Genomic DNA, 22,912 nt, shown 5'->3' on the forward strand with positions numbered 1-22,912 from the left:
TAAATTTTCTACCCTCCCATACCCTTCTGCCCTCCCCAAGGCAACCTGATTAACCTAAAATAGTTTTCGCCCCTACTTTTTAGACAAGAACTTCTCAGAGAGAATTTGGTCCACTTCATAGTAACCAATGTAAACACCACATTTTTGTGAACCTCACCCACTATGGAAGGTTCTTGCTTTTGGATTCCACATCTCATCCTGATTTTTCCACACATTCAGTTTATATAAAAGGAAAGACCTGAACCCAGATCAACCAAGTTTTAAGGCCAAACATTTTTTGGGGGCAGGAGAGTATGATCTCACTCCAGATCACTACCACTAAGTAAGATATAGTCCCAGAAAAGGGTGTGCTGGAGCCATCTCTAACCCTATGTGAGCTTTAAATGTCAGGAATCAGAAGATGTTAATAATCTGGGCTTGATTTATTGTTGTGTTGATTGGTAAATGTGGAAATCATTAATAATGCAGATGAAACTTAAAAGGGTACGTGTCCTGAGATTGTTAAGCATTTACCAGTACACCCATGGTAACAGATAGTGATAGTGCTGCTTTAGACCTCTGATCACTCCCTATCTCTGATTCCTTCTCATGGCATGGAGGTGAAACAGATCTTTTGATGCGTTCCATGCCATTGGAGCACAAATTCTGGAAGGTTCTACAGAACTTGAACAGTGTGGACTACTAGTAGAGAAATGGACGTTGTGTCCTTGTTCCATAGATTAGCTAAAGTTGAAAGTGTTCATTAGCAAGGTGGCTACAGAGTGATAGATTTTTAGCCATATCAACTTTCAAGGACCATCTATCAATCAAGAACATTTACTCAGCATTAAATATAAAGCAGGCATTGTGCCAAGTGCTAAAGAGTCAAAGACAAAATAAAAACAGTCTCTGCCCTCAAAAACCTTACTTCCTAATGGAGAAACAACTATATCATAAATAGAGTAGATGAATGACAGATGATCTTTGAGGGGATGGGCACTAGCAGCTGGTGAGACCAGGACAGGTGTCCTGGAAGACACAGTGCTTGAGTTAAGACTTAAAGGAAGTCAGGGATTCCAAGAATCAAATGGTGGAAGGAAAACCATTCAAAGCTTGGTGAACAGCCAATACAAAAGCCTGGAGATGGGAGATACAGTATCATGTGTAAGAACAGCAAGTAGGCTGCGATGGTTAGATAATATAGAACATGGAGGGGAACAGAATGAAAGAATGTTGGAAAGGTAAGAAGGATCCAGGTTGTGAAAAGCTTTAATTATCAAAGGATTTTAAATTACATTTCCAAGGTTATAGGAAGTCCTTGGAGTTAATTGAGTAGGGAGGCAATCTGGGTAGACCAAAGCTTTAGGAAAAATCACTTTGGCAACTAGGTTGAGGAAAGAGTAGAATGGGGAGAGAATTGAGTCAAGGAGACCAATTAGAAAGCTATTGTATTAAGTCCAGGTAGAGGGAGAAAAGGGCCTAACTGGAGTTCTGGCTGGCAATATCTGCAAGAGATTTTATAGAGAAAGAAGTTGCAGGATTTCTAAAATTTTAAACTGATTAGATCTGTAGAGTGAGCGGGCAGAGTCGAGGATGATAGTGAAGCTTTAAAGATAGGTGACAAGTGGGGAGAGTCTGGGGAGGAAAATACTGAGTTCTTTTTTTGGATATTTGAGTTTTAGATGACAGTGAAATGGAACAAGCTCAGGAGAAAAAGGAGGAGGTCTAGGTAGATATAGATAGGTGGACAGATATAGATATATATGTGTATCATAGAATTATCTTAATGGAGATCATAATTGTACCCATGGCAGCTGATGAGATCATTGAGAGTACAGAAAGAAAAAGATCCAAAATAGAGCCTTGGTGGTCATCTCCAGTTAGTGGCAGTCACTTGGACAAAGATCCAGTAAAAGAGACTGAGAAGGAGCAGTCCAACAGATAGAAGAAGAAGCAAGAAACAGTAGAGTTCTGAAAACCCCCAAATGAGAGAGAATCCAAGGGGAGGTGGTCAGCAGTATTAAATGTTGCAGAGAGATCAAGAAAGATGAAGACCAAAAAGAGGACAATTGTCAGACTAAAGTCTGACAATTAATAAATCACTGGTAACTTTGAAAGGAGTAGTTTTGATTGAGTGAAGAGGTTAGGAGACAGATCAAAGACAGCTTCTGGCAGACAGGTTTGTCCCACTTGTTAAAAGAATACATTGCCCCCCATTTGCTGACCCCTGCAAAAGTCAATGAAAATCCAAGAGGACATACTGAAACATAATATCCTCCTTCACAACAGAACAGTGGGGGACTAGTAGGAAAGAATACTGCTTATATTGTCAGACGAGTTTTCTTTATTATCAAACAACACATAAAGTTGTTGCCACAAAAGTAAAAACAAAGAAATTATAATCCTCTGAAATGAATGAGTCCAACTAAACCATCTCTAAGGTCCCTTCTAGCTCTGTGAGTACAGTTATCCCTTCCATAACATGACTTTTCTCGCTGAAGTTTCACTATATGGAGGGTCAGCATAAGAAAGTAAATGGGAATTTGGCGGGGGTGGGGGGGTGGGGGGTGGTGGTGAGTTTTGCAGAAGCCAAACAACAGACTATACAGAAAAAGTTTAGAAAATCAGAAATGCATAAAACACATGCATATTATTGCATGATATCAACATATTTTATCTTTTAATACCATAACAATTTACACTTATTCTCTGGTACGAAAGGAGGGCCAAAAATTTTATGCACATTTCCCAGATTGCCCATTGGGGATTGGGGGTCTTTGGGGGAAGGAGGAGCACCACATCCCTAGCCCTTGTGATGTTGAAGGGAAAACTGTATATGAGTCTAGTCTTTTGTGTTTAACTGCTCTCTTCTTTTGGAAGTACATCCATTGCTCTTTGGTTCTGCATGTATGTTGCCAGTTGTTCTCACTAAAAAAAGTTTCTATCATCTAAACCTTCCTCCGCAATTGTCCCACCCTTAACCTGACCTATAAAGGCATGTGCTAAAGCTGATGGCAGGTGGTGCAGTGGATAGAGCCCTGAGCTCTGAGTCAGGAAGATCTTATATCCAAACGTGGCCTCAGACACTTAATAGCTGTGCAGCCTTGGGCAAAGTACTAAATTTGTTTGCCTCAGTTTCCTCAACTGTAAAAGAGAGATAATAACATATGGTTGCTGTGAGGATCAAATAAGATAATATTTCTAAAGACCTCATCATGGTGCCTAGCACATAGTAGGCTCTTAATAAATGCCTAGATATGATGACACTGATAATGATGATGATGTACATAAAGTGCTTAGTAAATGGACTTTTAAAAATTTGCAAGGATCTATGATTTTCTTTGGTGTGGATATTCACTCCATCAATGCATACTAAATCTATTTTAAATGTCTCTGCAAATTGCTGCAGCTGATAAATATTTCACCTATATGGTTTACCTGGTGATGAACCTTTCTAAACTCAGCAAGACTGATCCTTGGACGATAGATCATAGATTGTTAGGACTTTATTCAGTTCACCCAACTCTTTTTCTTCATCACCCTCGTTCATGTCTTCATCACCTATAAATAGTTTTCCAATTGGACTTCCTGCCTCAGGTCTTTCTCCTCTATTATTCATTCTCCCCACAGCTGCCAAATCAAGTCTTTTTTTTTTTTTTTAACAACACTTTCTTTTAAAAAATTTTATTGATAATAATTTGTTGTTTCATTAACTAATTTCTTCTAGTACCCCTCTCCTTTCACAGGAGACCCGGCATATAACAAAGACTATTTTTTAAATGAAAAAAAAGGAATGAAGAGGGGAAAAAACTCTTTAACAAAACTAATAAGCAACAGATTTTGAGGGGTTTGTTTTCTTATTCAATTTGTAACTTGTTTTATTGGATTATTTAATCCATTCACACGTAAAGTTCTAAAAGTTAGGTTTATATTTTTATCCTTGTTCCTACTATGAATTTGGATTTTCTTTTGAAAATTCATTTTCTTGAAAGATATTATTTTTTCTTATTTTTGCTTAAGCTATTTTAAGGAATACTATTTCCATAGGGTCTCTGCTTTTCACCCTTAAATTTCTCCCTCCTTTCCCAATTGATAAATGGTGAAAGTACATATAAACAGGCAGTCTTCAGACAAAAAGAAAGTTATCAATGGAAAAAAAATGCTCTAAATCACTGCTGATTAGAGAAATGCAGATCAAGACAACTCTGAAATACCACCTCACATCCATCAGACTGGTTAATGTGACAGAAAAGGAAAATGACAAATGCTTGAGGGAATGTGGAAATACAGGGGCATTAATGCATTGCTAGTGTGCTGAACTGGTCCAGCCATTCTGGAGAACAATTTAGAAAAGTGCTCAAAAGTTGCTTTGACCCAGCAACACCACAACTAGATCTTTTGTATCCCAAAGAGAACAAAGAAAAAGGAAAAGGACCACTTGTACAAAAATATCATAGCAGCTCTTTTTGTGGTGACAAAGAATTGGAAATTTAGGGGATGCCTATCAATTGTAGAATGGCTCAACAAGTTTTGGTACATGATTGCGATGGTGTTCATGCTATAAGAAATGATGAGCAGGATGACTTCAGAAAAACCTGGGAAGACAAGCAAACTGATAAAAAGTGAAGTGAGGGAAGGAGCAGAATACTACACACAAAAATGTAATGACAGTCAATTATGAAAACTTTACTCTGATCAATACATGATCCAGGGCAATTCCAAAAAGACTCAAGATGAAAAACGCTATACTCTTCTAGAGGCAGAATTAATGAACTGAGTGCAGATTGGGTTTTTCATTTTCCTTATTTTTGCCTCCCCCCCAACATAGCCAATACAGAAATATTTTAAGTGACTACACAGGTATAAAGGGTATCATATTGTTTGCCTTCTCAATGGGTGGGGAAGGGAGAGAATCTGGAACTCAAAATATTTTTTTTAAAAAAAGGAACGCTATAAATAAGTAAACAGATAATTTTTTTTCCATTCTCCCTACCCCTTTTGTTTGTCCTTCCCCCCAGTTTTTGGAGTTTCCCTTCTTCCTTTTTTTCTTTCTCTATTGGTTGATTAAAATCCTCCCTCTTCTCTAACTTATCTTACTAGTTTTTTAAATACTGCATCTTTTTCCAAAACGGATTTCTTCACTTTGTTATCATGCATTCTCTTTTCTGCCTATCCTAGTTTTATTCTTTCCTTCATGGTCTTTACGCACTCTGACGTCTTCCTGAGTCTGTACTCCTCGTAGAACCGGAGCCTTTTCTCTTGGGCTTCTCTGGAGACACGTGCTGAGGCAGATTCATTTTTTTCAATTCTGTCAATTACTTCTCTCGCCTACGTCATCCATTCCCCGCTTCCGGAACATCCTGCAGCGATCCCAGTTCGTGGCGCTTCATCACCGGGCGGTTCGCTTTTCTCTGTCGTTACATTTGCCCAAACGATTCTTGGTTTGTTCAGAGGCCACCTTCCCTTTGGGGATTAACGGCTAAACCGTGGGTGTGTCCGCACGCACTCCACTTTTTAAACAGTTTCTTTCGGGATCTTTGTCTTTTTTCTTTTATTTCCCCTATCCTGGGGTTTCTGCTTCCTTTTCCTCAGACGGCAGACCGCCTGAAGGGGAGAACTCTCCGCTGCCCTCTGACCTCATACCACGTGACATGACGTCAGCGAGCACAGAACTGGTCCCAGCCGGATTCTGTGCGCCAGCCTTCCCGCCGCGTGTATCCCTCCGCACACTCGCACCAGTTCTCTCTGTTCCACGACAGCGGAGGTGTCCCAGGCCGACCGAATTTCTGACTTCCTATACGTGTCTCTCGCAATGTTATATTCCCACAGGTGGCCTAACTGGGAAGCGAGTCTCAGCGCCCCTTGCGAAAAGCCAATTTCATGCTTCTGGGAGGGCCGCAGTAGCCGGGCCTGGCGCTCCTCTCGAGGCTGAGGAGACACAGGTAAATCCCTCCGAGACACGGAGCTCCGAAAGAAGCACCGAGCTCTCGCCTCTGGCCTACGAGTCGTCTGCGCGCATGCGCGCCCGCAACGAGTGGGGGAAGGGAGGAAGGGGGGCGGGGCGCCTAGTCTTCCGGTCTGCACAGCCGGAATCTCCCCCTCCCCCCTTCTCCTCCTCCAGGGGGGAGGAACCTTAAGCTTCCACATTCAGGTCTCCCCCTTCCCCGCCCCCTCCTCCAGGCTAGGAAATATTCCTACCCCCCTGAGGGGGGGCTCCTTGAGGAAGGGGGCTGCTACTTGTCTTTCTAGGTAAACCGGCCGTGAGTTCAGGGCCTGCGCGTGCATTCATTCATCCGTTTATTTCTTGTTTGCTCATTTGCTTGTGTGTTCATTTATTTCTATTTATAACTCCGCACCCAGCTCTTCAGGGCGGGGGTGAGTGGGGATTAAGAGCTTCAGAATGTGTATGCAGGCTGCATTTATGTTCCCAGCATGTAGTGGAGACAGTCCCATGGTAGGTGCTTAACGTCCTTACTTGTGCTGGGCGGACCAGCGAAATCAGGGGGTGATGGCTTGACTTGTGGGTGGACTGGATTGAAGTGAGGCAGAGTTGCATCCAGTCATCACCCTCAGGCTCCCTTGCAGAGTGCCCCAAGTCCAGCGCCAGGACAAAAGCGGAGACACCTGGTGATGGCCCAGGGTGCGCTTCCAGCCCTGACCAAGCTCTAAGCCCTCCACAGCACCTGCTTGAGCCGCCGTCATGACCGTTGGGGCTAACTTCTGCCCATTCCCCGCTGGGGAAAGTCTTCGCAGGCTTCAGGTAGACGTGCCCCTAACCCACTGGCAGTTTTGGTGCTTGTAGATTACTCTCAGTGTGAGGAGATGACTTGACCAGTCTGGCCACTGGGCGTGCTACAGCTTCTTGGAGTCCCAGGTGAGTAGTGAATGAATCAGATGGTACAGTGCCAGTGTGACATTCACAGTGCCCAGGGCAGCTACGAGTATGCCAGCATGGTTCTGAATCACAAAATACAACAGACGCTCTACGTGAAAGACAGAACCAAAACATTTATTCAGACACCACAATGGCAAATCCATCCTGGCAACAAAGAAATCCGTCATAGTGACCGAGTCTATACACCTTATCAGGCCTTCCCACAAACAGGCTCCCCTAAGCAAAATGCCACACTCAAATACTAATTTCCTGAGGCCCACAGAGAGTCACTTACCCAATGTCCCCAAGCGTGTAAATAGCAGAATTAGGGTTCAAATCCAAATCCTCTAACTCCAAATCAGTACTCTCTCATCCTTTCTTTTTTTCAGAAAAAAAATAAGTAGAGTATACAATTAAGGTCAATTTATAGGTTTTCTCTTTTTCTTTTAGTCTTTTCTCTCTGTTATTGCCTTACAATGTCACTACATGTCTTATAAGTACATAGCTTATTTACATGTATTGTCTCCTCCCATTACAAGGAGAGTTCCTTGAAGCCAGAGGTCATATTTTTGCCTTTCTTTGTATCTCAATGCTTAGCATAATGCCTGGCACATAGTAGGTACCTAAAAATGCTTGTTGGCTGACTGGTACATTATATCTGCTAGGGCTTTTTCTCAAGAAAAAAACAAATCTCATCAGAAAGTGTAAATGAAATAATATTTTTCCTTAAAGTTAATCTCTCATAAATGTTGATGCTTCTAAAAGAGGAATTTTTAGATGCATTCAGAGGTTGTACATGAGGTCACCTTATGAGAGAAATAAACTCAGTGGTATTAACCTAATCCTTGTTGAATACATGTTAATGAAGGCACGATACTATGCACTGAATATACATAGAAAGGCAGAAGATTGTCCCTACCCTCAAATGACTTACAATCTAATAGGGGAAATCCTCATACAAAAAGAAACCAAAAAGGATCTGGGGAAGAGTGTCCAGCTCAGAGGCATAATGAAGACCTGAAACAGGGTGTGAAAATAGTGAAGTGACTTCACTGGGAGATCTCCTTGGATGGAGGATCTGAAAGGGGCTCTTCAATATTCACCTTCCACCCTCTCCAATCAGAATGAGGGAGGAAGGGAGGGGTTGCAGAGTCAGGGGATACTGAGGAGATTTGAGTTTGAGAAGTTTATCTTGCAGTTAGAGATGGAAGAGGGCCAAAGATGCTGGTATTATCAGAGGACTGGGAAGCAGAAGTCATAATATAAAATTTAGATTGAGTGTGTAGGAGTCATAATACCAAGTCAGGTCAAGGCTTTGGAGACCAGAACATTAGAGGAGGCAGAAAAAACAGAGGTCAAAGGAGCTAGGATTAAAACCAAGAATCACCTACCCAGTAAAACTGAGTATAATCCTTCAGGGGAGAAACATGGATATTCAATGAAATAGGGAAATTTCAGGCATTCTTGACAAAAAAATCAGAGCTGAATAGAAAATTTGATTGTCAAATGTAAGACTCAAGAGAAGCATGAAAAGGTAAACAGGAAAGAGGGATCATAAGGGACTTATTAAAGTTGAACTGTTTATATCCCAACGTGAAAAATGATATTTGTAACTCATGAGACCTTTCTAAGTATTAGGGTAGTTGGAGGGAATGTATGTGTGTGTGTGTATATACATATATATGTATGTGTGTGTATATATCTGTGTATGTATGTGTTTATATATGCATGTATGTATAGACAGGGCACAGGGTGAGTTGAATATAAAGGGATGATATCTAAAAACTAAAATTAAGAGGTGAGAGGAAAGAATGTTCTGGGAGAAGGTGAAAGGGAAAAGTAGAATGGAGCAAATTATTTCACATAAAAGAGGCAAAAAAATGCTTCTATAGTAGAAGGGAAGAGCAGGGAGGTGAGAGGGCATGAGCAAACCTTACTCCCATTGGATATGTCTTAAGGAGGGAATAACATAGACACACAATTAGGTATGGAAATCTGTCTTACCCTACAGGAAAATGGAGGGAAAAGTGATAAGAGGGGGGATGACAGAAGGAGGGGCAGATGAGGGGAGGGCATAATTAGAAGCAAACACTTTGGAGGAGGGACAGAGTGAAAGGAAAGAATACAAAGAGTAGGGGGGGGCAAGATAAGATGGAAGTAAATATAGTCTTTCACAACATGACTATTATGGAGTGTTTGGCATGATTACAAATGTATAATCTGTATCAAATTGCTTGCCTTCTCAATGAGAGTGGGTGGGGAGAGAGGAAGGGAAAGAATTTGGAACTCAAACTTTTAAAAACAAATGTTTTTATATGCAACTAGGAAATAAGACAAATAAGCAGTGGGGTATAGATACTATCTTGCCCTACAGGAAAATGGAAGTGAAGTAGATAAGAGAAGGGGGTGTATGATAGAAGAGAGGGCAGATTGAGGGAAGGGATAATGAGAATGAATGTTGTCTTGGCGGGGAGGGGAGAAATGGGGAGAAAATTTGGAACTCAAGATCTTGTGGAAGTGAACATTGAAAACTAAAAATAAAATAATGAATGAAAAAACAAATACAAAGTAATTTGGGGGGAATTACTAGCTACTGAGGGGATGCAAAGTCTATGCAAAGGTATCAATAGAGGAAATAGAATGTCACATAGGAGGCACAGAGAGGAAGCTAGCTTGCTGAACTGTAGAAGGGGACTACTCAGTGAATTTTCCTACCCCAGTGAAATTTCAGTTCCAATTGAAAAAAAAAACCCCACAGATACTGAAATCTAACTAAGGGCAAGGATGAAGGGTTATTTACAATCCTTTTAGTCTCCTATGAGCAATGAAGCAGAGGAAACTTAACAGTCCTTTGGTGGAAAGTATCCAATTCTAATCAAGTGAAATCATTACTCAACAGTAAAGTGCAAACACTGCAAATTATTCTGGTTTGCAAAAACATTCTAGCATTCAAAAGTGCAGAGTCATCCTAAGTCAGCAGGCTTAGACTCTTGTAACCTGGTGGAAGAAACATCTGAACCAAAACCTGAAGATGTAGTGGAATACTAGAATACATCCTTGAGATTAATGTTCTGATAACTATTATCAACACATTTGTTGCTTGATAAGCAATTGAAGTTAATGCAGTGAGTGAGACCTTCTGCAATCTAACCAAAATTTACCTTTTCTACCTTCTATACTGCTGACCAAGTTTGGAGTTAGAAGCCCTGGGTTTGAATCTAGGCTTTGCTGTTTACTATCATATGCAGCTTTTCCATTTATACAACATTTCCATTTCTTATTTTATAAAATAAGGGAGTCAGGCTAGTATATTTACCATATACTAAATTTATACTAAGTTACAATATATAATATATATTGTTCATTCCTTTCAGTTATGTCTGACTCTATGTGACACCATTTTGGATTTTCTTGGCAAAGATACTGGAGTGGTTTGCCATGTCCTTCTCCATAAGATATATAAAATTACAGTGTATGCTCAAGTATAATATTTATATATTATTTATGCTAAATTATAATACATACCATTATATATGCTAAGTAATATCATATATATTAAATGAACTGTATATTTACTAAATATACATTTAGACTATATTTACTATATGTAATTACATGGTATGTAATAAGTACATAATACATGGTAATTTGATTAGTATTTGTAGTTGGGGGATTAGAAAAGGTCTCGTGCATGAGAAAAGATAACATTAATAAAGAGCAAGGATGTAGTGGCAACAAAGAAATAAACAACCAAAGTGCAACTAAGCTAGTCCTGAGCTCCCTTCTTCTCAAGTTTTCTGGAGACAAGGACAGAAGCCCTGTAATGACCATGTTTATTGCCCAGGACACAACTTGCCTCTTAGATTGATGAGTTACATATGGGTCATGCTTCTCAACTAAAGAGGTATCTAGAGGAGGAGACAGCTAGAATTCAGGTCATATTGCGAAGGAAGAAATGAATGAACCCAGAAATCTCAGTCTTCTGAAGTCAGGACATGGTAAAAGGTTGAACATTGTCAGGCAGTCCTCAAGCCAAAGTCTGATTAATTGTAATATAATTAATATTATATAATTATAATTGTAATATAATTAATCAATCTCAGGAGGCTCTGGGCTGGTGTGTTAAGTTAGTTCATGAAGGGGCTTAATGGTTGAAGCCTAGAGCCAGCTATTGGCAGATCCTCATCGCCCTCCTCAGAATGAATACAGCAGTTGTGTGTAGAACCTTAAAAAAGGCTTCTGTTCAAGAGAAGAAATAGTGCTGTCCCCGAGATGTATTATCACCTAAGTAATGGACCTCAGGCGGACATTAGGGTTTTTCCCCCCTAAGAGTTTTTCTTTAGAAGTTTTACGACCTTAGTAGCTGCTGTTGTTTTGTTCTTGAAAAGAACCAGTGACATCAGGAGGGTGATGTCTTGACTGCCAAGTGAATTGGATTTAAGTGAGGCGGATGGCTTTGCCAAGTCATAAGCCTCTCTCTGTCCTTCAGTCAGTGAAGTTCAGTGGCAAGACTTAGGTCCAAGTAGCTAGCTGTGGCTCTGCTTGCAGTGGGAGAACATGGCCTTTTTACACTAAGGTCTCTTCCAGGTCTCAGTTTGTCTGAGGCAATTAAAATAATTAAATTAATCTCAGTAATTAAAGGCTACATAAGAATTAAGGCAAAAGATGGCCTAGTTTGCCTTCACAAAAGTGGCTAGATTGGAGACCAAATGCAAAGAATCAAGCTTGCCAAAAAGGAGGCTATCTACATTCTGAATAAAAACAGAATCATCCTGAAAGCATATCATTAAGGTCTTTCTTAAGTATCTGTGAAAATAGAGAATAGGAGTCTATAGAATCTTGTGACTGCCTCATGAAAGTATATTGCAGCTCTGCTATTTAAAAGAAAAGAGGTATTGGGTAGAAATGGAAAAGAAAGCAGAAGCTAGATCAGCAATCATAAAATAATATACATTTTGATGATGCAAAATAATATGGTGGCTGAGTTTGGAACAACTGGAAAGACAAGACAAAATCACAGAATTTACATCCCTTAGGTCATAGACAAGTAAATAGGGGCCCCTTTCAGATTTCATGAGAGGTAATATAGGAATATTACAAGACCTAGTGATTAAAACAATAATGCCTTATTTCATAAGGGTAGAAGTACTCAATCTGACACCTTCCTCCACTTCTGGGTACAGCGGATACTGAGGAACTAGGGCAAAAGTATCATAACTGGTACTGCTTTAAAATACATCCTATCCAATTAACATGCTCGAGGCCAAAGACACTCATTTAAAAGTTGGCTAGGTGCAGACAGCTGCTTCAGAGTTGGCAAAATGGCACTTTCATTCTGTAAGTGGAGCATGAAGAGAAACTCCAACTGTAGTAAAACATAAAATGAGGTCATTTTAAAAAGGTCTTCTTCCAAACATTTACAGGAGGGGGAGGACTGAGCAAAAAGTCATTCATTCTAGTCAGAAATAGGTCCTAAAGTAACAGAAAGAGGTTCAGTAATCCAGTGGGGAGTTAACTTATTAGTAATGTCATTGATAGCATATGAAGGGAATCTTGGTCACCAGGAAGGAAATTATAAAGTCATCAAGCAGGATGATTTCAGAAAAACTTGGAAAAACTTGCCTGAACTGATACAAATGAAGCGAGCAGAAGCAGGAGAGAGAACGCTGTACACAGTAACAGCAGTATTATAAGATGAGCAAATGTGAAGGACTTAGCCATTCTCAGTGATGCATCCAAGACAATTCCAAAGAAGTGATGATGAAAATGATGAAAATTCTGGCTCCAGAAAAACTGATGTCATTTGACTGCATACCAAAACATACTGTTTTTCACTTTCTTTTTCCTTCTTTCTTTTTCTTCCTTCTTTCTTTTCTTCCTTTCTCTCTCTCTTCCTTCCTCCCTCCTTCCCGCCTTGGTCCCTCCTTCCGTCCCTTCCTGCTGTTCTTTCATTCTTTCTTCTTAACTTCCTTTCTTTTTCCTTAAGTTTTCCTACACAAAATGACTACTATGGAAATATTTTATATGATTGCACATATATAACCTGTATCAAATTACTTATCATCTCACAGAGGGAGGGAGGGAAACAAGGGAAGGATGGGATTTAGAACTGAAAACTTAAAAAAAAAAAATCAGCAACTGTTAAAAATTGTTTTCCATGTAATTGGGAAAAATACTTTTAAAAAAGGAGAAAATATGAAGTCATTTACTGAGTGTTCAACATATGGGCCAGCTTGATCAACTATCAAAAGCCATCAAACATCAAAATGACAAAACTGCTACCCTTGAGGCTTTCCCAGCAGGGCAAGTTTTGGGGAGTGTGTAGAAGCATCTCCTCCTGGGGGGAATGGTGAGTGTGACTGGACTCATTGCAGTAAAATTTATTGCAGTAAAAGTGCATGGTACATTTTTGAGGAACAAGTTAATGAGCAGCGTGTGACCTTGTTTTGGGCTCCAATTTGCATTAGTTTATTTTTCCTGTTTATTCTTTGGCTCTTGGATCAGATAAATTGAATTTTTTGGAGTTGAAGAGCCACTCATTTTTTATCACAGTCATCCTTTCCTTATTCTGCTAAGTACATAAGTTTATTAAGTACTTACTTTGTACTGGAGACTGTTAATAAGTCTGAGTGGGGATACAAAGGAAAAAAACATTTGTCCCTATTCTCAAGAAGTTCACATTCTAATTGGGAATATAACATGCCAGCAATTATGTACAAACAAGATATGTTCTGGACGAATTGGAGATGATCTCAGAGGTAAGAAACTAAGATTAAGGACGTCTGTGAAAAGCTTCTAATTTCAATTTAAAAAATTGTTAAAATTTTTTCCCCAATTAAACGTACAGACAATTTTCAACATTCATTTTTTAAAAATGCGTTCCAAATTTTCTCCCTGCCTTACTTCCCCCTTTCCTGAGATGGTAAGGAATTTGATATGTTACACATGTTGAATCATACAAAATATATTTCCATATGTCATGTTGTAAAAAAAAAAAATAAAGTAAAAAATAGTATTCTTCCATCTTCATTCATACTGCATCAGTTCTTTTTCTGGATGTAAATTACATTTTCTGTAATGAGCCCTTTGGAATGGTCTTGGATCATTGTATCGCTGAGAATTGCTGAGTCATTTACAGTTATTCATTATACAATACTGCTGTTACTGTGTACAATGTTCTCCTGGCTCTGCTCTATGAAAGAATTCTTGCAGAAAGTAGGGTATTAGTTGGGACGTGAAAAAAGCTAGGGAAGCCAGGAGATGGATATTGGAAGGCATTAGCAAGGTGAGTGAAAACTCATGAAAGATTCATGTGTGAGGGGTGGCAAAGAGTGAAAATTCATGAAAGATTCGTGTGTGAGGGGCGGCAAAATCAGTGACCCTGGATTGCAGGAGTAAATGGAGGGGAGTATTTGAGTATGAGAATGTTTGAAAGTTAGGAAAGAGACAGATTTTGAGAGATTTAAAAGCTAAACGGAGAATTTTATGTTTGATTCTGAAGATGATAAGGAGTCACTGGAGTTTGAGTAAGGGGAAGAACCTTGATTTAGGAAGACTGCCAATTTGACAACTGAGTAGACTCAAGTGTAGACAGATTTGAGACAAGAACAACAACCAACAGGCTATTACAATATTCCAGGGTAAGGTAATGAGTACCTACCTCAAGGTACTGGCACATGAGAGATGTAATGAAGGCAGCTAGGTGGTACAGTGGATAGACTGCTGACTCAGAAGTCAGGAAGAGCTGAGTTTAAATCCAGCCTCAGACTCTTACTAGCTGTGAGACCCTGGGCAAGTCACTTAATCCTGTTTCCCTCAATTTCCTCACCTATAAAATGAGTATGAGAAGGAAATGGCAAACAGTCTTTCCCAAGAAAACCTCAAATAGGGTCATGAAGAGTAGGTCATGACTAATTGACTAAACAGCAATAATGAAGGTAGAAGCAACAGAATTTGGCAAATGATTGGATATGGCTGGGGGGGAGTACTGAGAAGAAAGTGAGGAGTGACAAGGAAGACTGGTCCTCCACTGCTACAAATTACTGGAGGCTATTAGTATGCTACCCAATACAGACATTATACAGCAGCTTCTGAATTTTGAGAGGAGACCTTGGACAGAAGGGCCTGCCACCACTTCCTTGGCATTGTCATCTGGTTCATCAGTGATTAAAGAGCCTTTCAAAAACTGCCCTTAGACATTTTAAGTAGTGTGTTGGCTGTTCGTTCTCATTCTGCTTGAAGGTATTCATCTTTCTCCAACCTGTTTATTTAGGACAGACCATTGATTGCATTAAGCAGTTCCTGTTGAATCTGATCAAAGTTCTGACCTTGTCCAGCATCAATATTGGGACACCATGCCTCTTCTCTTGGTTTTTTGCCTGTCTCCATTGCACAACATGTAGTAAAACTTGTTTCAGAGTTGCCAATATGGGATTATAGCAGTTAGTGACAGTTGTTCATTCTTCCTCATTTCTTAGGTGCTTCCCTAATATTAGGGAAATCTATAACCAACTTCACCTGGGCTCAAGGCATAAGGGCTGTGATGAGGTTTCTACCTACTTCAGGGAGTTGGTGAAGAGGACCATAGTTATCACCTCATTCCCTTTTATTAATTCATTTTCCAGGAGAACATTTCTATGTTTGTTAGTATAACCTGCAATGAGGCAAAATGTCCAGGAAGACAGTGGAGTAAAGAATAATGATAGGCACTAAAAGAGCAGTAGGAATTTTCCTCATCTCCTGGGATTCTTTGTAAAGTTCCAAAAGATCCTTTCCTGTTTCCTTCTCCCCAGCTGACAGAGGAGACACAGAAGGAGAACCAGACTGGCTAGAAGCACATTTTTGCTTTAACTCTTGTTGGGTAGAATCATTAAGACGTCTAAAGTTCAACTGTAGAAATCTCATGGCAGCTTCTACATGCTGATCAAAATAGACTTCTGACTCATTCTTTTTCATCTTTGAGCTGCAGGATTCAAGAATATTTCTAAAATGTTCTATTTTATCAAAATTAAAGAATCCTTCTTTTGGAAACTGCTTAGCAAGATCATTCCTGGTATAAAAACTCCATCTGTATCACAATCTGTTCAATCTTAGACCAATAGTGAGTGTGTATGAAAAATGTGGGAGTTCTTTTTTTTAAGACACAGAAGCATGTCTCTCTTTAGATGACTTGTTTCCCATTCTGGAGACCCCCTTTTTAACAATGGGGACACTAGCTTCAAAAACAAGAGTGTTTCACCTGCAGGAACTTGAGTGGAGCCCTTCACCCCCATGAGAACCTGGCTTTAGATCTCTCTACCAAGTAAGAAGCTGACCTAAGCCTCAACCTGAATATTTTTGTACTTTACTGTTTTGATAGTGCCTCTGCTCTCTCTTTTGCAGAAGGTTCCCAGGCTTTTCTGTCTGGACAAACATACCCATTTTTGACCTTTCTATCTAAATGTAAAATAAGTCCACAGTCAACAAATGTATCAATCTATATGCTAGTTGGGAGACCCTGGTCTGAGAGCAATGAAGTTTCACTGGATTTGCAGAAGAGCAGGGCATGGTTAAGCTAGGTGCCACTAGTTCCAGTCTTGGTCTACTGTCCAAATGCTAAGGAGAAGAGGAAGGAAAATATCTGTATCACCAGATCGTGGGGTTGGATCACAATGTATTTCATAATGGGATCACAAACATGTTAGTAGAACTTAAATTGGTTTAGTTACAGACTGGGTAGATGACAGAGAGTAGAGTACAGCCTTAACGAGATTAAAATGATATTGGGAAATGTTTAACAAAATGAATAAAAATGCAATACAACATAGATAATGTTCATTTGTGGTTTTCTAAGTGAATTTATTGCCATCAGAGATCCATTTCACATCTGAAGCCACTCATTTAGAGTATTATATGAAGAACTGTCATGGTTTAGGGAGTATCATATGCAACACATAAGGAACAGACATGGAAAATGATGTGTACAAATACTTATTGTGCTTAACAGACTTGACCCTTCTCTCTTTTATAATGGTCAGGTTTTGTGAGCCTATATCAGGATCTAGGAAGAATGTTTATTTTTACCCTGAAAAAAATTTTTTTGTGGGACATTTTACCTCTTATTTTTCTGCAGTTATTTGAAAGAGAAAAGTACAGAGGTGCTAATGAATTTGAAAAAAATATGATTCTTATAAGAACCCATCCTTCAGTGCATCAAGGAGCTGTCATCTCATCCATCTGTGCACACTCTCTGCCAACATTAATGAATTACAACTCCTAGTGTAATTTATTTGATATAAATGAAAAAAACATTGTCATGCAATCAATCTAGTTATTAGCCATTTTGAGTATAGCTAGACTTGTCCTTGGACAATTATCATGCAGTTCATCCCTGGGACAATATTTGGATCCTTTCTCACTTAGTAGGAATTTCCACAACTTGAGGTCCTGTGTTATGGCCTTAGAGGATCCAAGATCAATTTCATACCTCACAGAAGTAGCAGAAGAAGACTTTTGTGGAGGTGAACTTGAGTTCTTGAAAAATACATTTCAGTATTTAAAAAGATCTGAAACAGTGATAGAACACATATTGAAAAACTATGAAGTAGAAAACCACAGACCTGAACATTATTTGTGTTAATTATAACATGTTGTTTAGAACATGATAAACTATTCAAGCCCTTCATTTTAACTCTCTGTAAATTTCTATGTTTCAAGTGTGTTTCTTTTAAATGGCGTATTGCCAAATTCTTCTTTCTAATCCATGCTGTTATCAACTTCCATTTTGTGGGTTAATTCAACCCATTCACATACTTAGTTATTGTTAATTGTGTCCTTCCCTCATTCTAGTTCTCTTTTACTTTTCTCTCTCTTTACTTTCACCTTCCTTTTTACAAATAAGAAAATAGTAGAAGAGAAGGAGCTTCCTTCTTGTGATCTTATAAGTGAAACAACCCATTTTCTCTCTGTTGCAGTTCTCTTATCCTTACTCCATCCTTGAGCCAAGGTTTTTGCTATTTCTTCCTTTCTTTTTAATACCCTCCCCTTCAGTATTTGAGTTTGTTTTGATTATAACCTCTTCCCCTGGAAGCTCACTCCACTCCAGCACTTCTCACAGTGGAAGTACCCACTCCCAACCCTGGGGTCTCTGTCTCTCTATCTCTGTGTCTCTGTATTTCTCTCTTTCTCTCTGAATGGCTGATTCCTCCCAGAACCTCTAAGGAAGAGGTCCAGGTCATCCATTTCTTCATTCTTCTCCAGAATCCACTACTGATTCATTTCTACAGGACTTTTTCTACCACTTCTCCTGCTCTCATCAACCTTTTGTAAGTTGATATCCCCTAAGAGAATGTAAGTGCTTTGAGAGCAGGAACTGGGCCTTTTTTTGCCTATAATTTTAATCCTAACATTTAGCACAATGCCTGGAACATTTATTGTTTTTCTGTCACGTTCTCTTCATGAGTCCATTTAGGATTTTCTTGGCAGAGATACTGGAGTGGTTTGCTATTTCCTTCTCCAGCTCATTTTACAGATGACAAAACTGAGGCAAACAATTTTAAGTGACTTGCCCAGGGTCACACAGCTAGGATATGTCTGAGACTGGATGATCTTCTGTACTCTAAGCCCAGTGTTCTATCTGTTGTGTCATCTGGCTGCCCTGCCTGGAGCATAGTGAGCAATGAATAAATGCTTATCGACTTGACATTAAAGGTTCTTTTTTATTATTAATTAATTTATTTAACTTTTAACATTCATTTTAACAGAATTTTAGGTTCCAAATTTTCTCCCCTTTTGTCTCCCCCCCCCCAAACACCAAGCATTCTAAAAAAAATGTAGAACACTTCACGAATTTGCGTGTCATCCTTGCGCAGGGGCCATGCTAATCTTCTCTGTATCATTCCAATTTTAGTATATGTGCTGCTGAAGCGAGCACTAAAGGTTCTTTTTTAAAAAATTTTAATTAATTTATTTGTTTTCAGTCTCCAACAATTACTTCCATAATTTTAAATTTTCTCCCCCTCCTTCTCCCATCAGTCCCCTAAATGGCATGCAATCTTACATCGATTCTATACTTATATTCTTATTAAACACATTTTCACATTAGTTGTGTTGCATAGAAGAACTAAAACGAATAGGAGAAATCATGAGAAAAACCAAACTAAAACATAACACAGGAGAAAATAGTCTGCTTCATTCTGCATTCTGATTCCATAGTTCTTTCTCAGGATGTGGATGGTATTTTGCCTCAAGAGTCCTTTGGGCATGTTTTAGGTTCTTGCATTGCTGTGAAGGGCTAAGTCTATCAGAAACAGTCCTAGCACACTGTGACTGTTAACTGCGTATTATAGTCTCCTGGTTCTGTTCATTTCATACAACATCAGTTCATATAAGTCTTCCTAGGTTTTTCTGAAGTCCACATGTTCGTCATTTCATGTGGCACAATAGTATTCCATTACATTCATATACCACAACTTGTTCAGTCATTCCCCACTTAATGGGCATCCTCTTGATTTCCAGTTCTTGGCCACCACAAAAAGAGCTGCCATAAATATTTTTGTACATGTGGGACCTTTTCCTATTTTTATGATCTCTTTGGGATACAGCCCTAGAAGTGATATTTCTGGATCAAAGTGTATGCACATTTTTGTAGCCCTTTGGGCATAGTTCCAAATTGTTCTCCAGAGTGGCTGGATCAGTTCACAGCTCCACCAACCATTAATTAGTATTCCAGTTTTCCCACAGCTTTTCCAACATTTATCATCTTCCTGTTTTGTCTGATAGATGTGATGTGGTACCTCAGAGTTGTTTTGATTTGCATCTCTCTAATCAAGTTATTTAGAGCATTTTTTATATGACTATAGATAGCTTTAATTTATTCCTCTGAAAACTGCCTGTTCATAACCTTTGACCGTTTATCAATTAGGGAATGACTTCTACAGTTGTAAATTTGACTCAATTCTTTATATATTTTGGAAATGAGGCCTTTATCACAGACACTAGCTATAAAAACTCTTTCCCAGTTTTCTGCTTCCCTCCTAATCTTGGTTGCATTAGTTTTGTTTGTGCAAAAACTTTTCAATTTAATGTAATCAAAATTGTCTGTTTTGTACTTCATAATGTTCTCTTATCTATTGTTTGGTTATAAATTTCTCCATTCTCCATAAATATGACAAATACACTATCCCTTGCTCCCCTAATTTGTTTATAGTATTAGCGTTTACAGCTAGGTCATGTACCCATTTGGACTTTATTCTGCTGTATGATGTCAGGTATTGGTCTATGCCCAGTTTCCACCACACTGTTATCCTGTTTTCCCAGCAGTTTTTGTCAGACAGTGAGTTCTTATCCCAGAAGCAGGGGTCTTTGTGTTTTTCGACATTAAAGGTTCTTAAAGGCTAGTGTCATAAGATTAGGTCTGGTGGACTTCAGGCCACCATGATAGTTTCCCCTTAATGGAGGTTGCAGCTTATAGATTCTATTCATGGAAAAATACTAGCTATAATATATGTGTGTATAGACATATTGTGGTTCAACTTTTTATTTTAATAACATCAGAATATGCACACCAAGTGCAGTGTTAGCATCTAAACTCATCCAGTAAGCAATAACTAAACCTATAGTGACATCAAAGTCAGTCTTTATATCTAATAAGTTAAAACAATCCATTCTTATATATGTGATCTTTGAATCCTTGTTTATGAACTGACAATATTTCTGGCTGGTAAAATGAGCTAAGATGTTACTGCTGAATGCACAAGTCACTGCTTATGCCAATGCAACAAAGATAACCACCTGTTTGAGGATTGCAATATATTAGACATTCAAGGGAGGAAAAAAGAAAACACAACTAAGTAAAATTCATGCAACAAACATCTGAGAATCTGAGCACTTCACATCAGTGTTTAGAAGTGTTTCATTAATGTCTTTAGATAAGTATATCAAAACCTTGGCCTGTTTTAATTTCAAGTTGCCAATTTTATTTGACTTACATCAGAAAGTTATGACTACACTGCTAACTTTGGGTCTGCTTAATTTACTTTAGAGTTTAATGTGACCTAACATTAAAAGCTTACACTTTCCAAAATAATTTCACACACAGTGACATTGAACATTCACATGCTGGTGTTTTTGTCCTGTCTTTTGGTCAAGTTTCTGTATACTTTCAAAGAATCACTTTTAGGCTTACAAAAATAAATGTGTTAAAAGTCTCAATAAATATTTTTGCAAAACTAGCAGCTAAAAGTATCTAGAAATCCACCACGGGCAAACTGTTGTCTTCCCAACTATAATTCTCATGGTTCCAAATGCATTTTAGAATCTAGTCCCTTTTGTTCACCAGTCTCCAAAAGATAAAATAAGATTGGCAGTTTAAGGTCACGCACACAAGACATATGCACAAATCACTGATTATGCAAATACAACAAAGATAACTACCTCTTTGAAGATTCCAATGTATCAGGCACTCATGGGAAAAAAAGAAAACATATCTAAACAAAACTCATACAACAAACATCTGAGAATCTGGACACTTTACAACAGTATTTAGAAAAGTGTTTCAATAGTATCTTAAGACAAGTATATCAAAATGTTGGCATGTTTTCATTTCAAGTTACCAGTTTTATTGACTAACATCAGAAAGTTAGGGCTACACTGCCAACACTGGATCTGCTTAATTTGACTTAAGAGTTTAATATCATCTAATATAAAAGCTCACACTATCCTAAAATATGTAATTTCACACACACACAGTGACATTCAATATTCAAGTGCCAGTGTCTTTTTTCCTGGCATTGGTCAAGTTTTTCTAAACTTTCAAAGAATCATTTTTAGGCTTACAAAAATAAATATTTGTTAAATACTATGCAAAACTAGCAGCAAAAAGTATCTAGAAATCTGTCATGGGCAAACGGTTTGCTTCCTAATTATTATTCCCATGGTCCCAGATACATTTTAGAATCCAGTCCCTTATTGCGATCAACAATTGCCGATAGACAAGATAAGATTGGCAGTTTAAGGACACACAAGACATATGTATGGTTGCACATATATATATATATATATATATGTACATGCATATAGATAATTCTCTGAATGCACAATAAAAGAAGCATTTTGTAAGAAGTTATGGGCAAAATGTTTTTCGTTCGGTTATTTTTCTCATGTCCAACTCTTTGTGACCCGATGTGGGATTTTGCTGGCAAACATCCTGGAGTGGTTAGCCGTATCCTTCTCTAGCTCATTTTATAGATGAAGAAACTGAGGCAAACAGGGTTAAGTGACTTGCCCATGGTCACATAGCTATTAAGTATCTAAGGCCAAATTTGAACTCAAAAATATGAGTCTTCCTAACTCCAGACTCAGCAATCTATCCACTGCACCACCTAGTTGCCCCATGACAAGAATGGCTTATCAATGACTACAAAGTTCTGTCTAGGAAAGAGTGAATCAGAAATTTAACTTAGTACAGTTTGCCATATTAGGAACTAATTGCATTGATATGCACCAACATGTCTGTTTTGGGTTTTGGTTTTCCCCAGCTACTGCATAAGTTTTCCTTTGTAATATTCTTAGGTCAATCAATGATTCCCATTTAAGTTGTATCACACCGGTAAGCCAAAGTTTGATTTTAGCCCAAGCTCAGGAAATTTATTTTGCCCAAACAGTTCATATCTTGAGCATTACTGAGCCAAGAGAACATGAAAATAAAAGTTGTCTAAAGTTAAAGGCATGGAGCATTGATGAACATGATCCTTAGGCACCAAATTATAAATGCAGTTTTGGGGGAGGGATAGCATTGGGAATGGGAGTTCATCCAAACTATAGCAATGAAGTGTTCAAGCCACCTTCTGAATTGGGCTGCTGATTGTTCCTTTCCTTTCTTGTAACTTTGAGCTTCCTTCAGTGGAGAATCACAGCTGGTAATGTACTGCAAATTCTTGAAACTACTTAAGGTGTAGTCTGTTTGGTAGAGTGACTTACTGTAAGCAGATTTAATTAACCCACCAGTCAGCCCCTTGGGTGTTATTATTTCCTCCATATTCATCCCTATTGTAGAAGCCTCCATAGCCATCTTCACTAAAT

General features: G+C 38.7%; 1 long non-coding RNA gene and 1 other non-coding gene across 2 annotated transcripts in view; one reads left to right on the plus strand and one right to left on the minus strand.

Annotated features, from left to right (window-relative positions):
• Positions 1-22,912, plus strand: part of LOC140526332 (uncharacterized) — a 162,259-nt gene that overhangs the window by 1,924 nt on the left and 137,423 nt on the right. Inside the window, exon 2 of the long non-coding RNA XR_011974319.1 lies at positions 5,572-5,921. This is a non-coding gene — a long non-coding RNA (uncharacterized lncRNA). The remainder of the gene's footprint in view (positions 1-5,571; positions 5,922-22,912) is intronic.
• On the minus strand, positions 18,658-18,764 carry LOC140530503 (U6 spliceosomal RNA). The gene has a single exon (XR_011975941.1). It is a non-coding gene; the product is annotated as a U6 spliceosomal RNA (small nuclear RNA).

This window comes from Notamacropus eugenii, chromosome 2 (assembly GCF_028372415.1).
Source record: "Notamacropus eugenii isolate mMacEug1 chromosome 2, mMacEug1.pri_v2, whole genome shotgun sequence".
NCBI classification, from domain to species: domain Eukaryota; kingdom Metazoa; phylum Chordata; class Mammalia; order Diprotodontia; family Macropodidae; genus Notamacropus; species Notamacropus eugenii.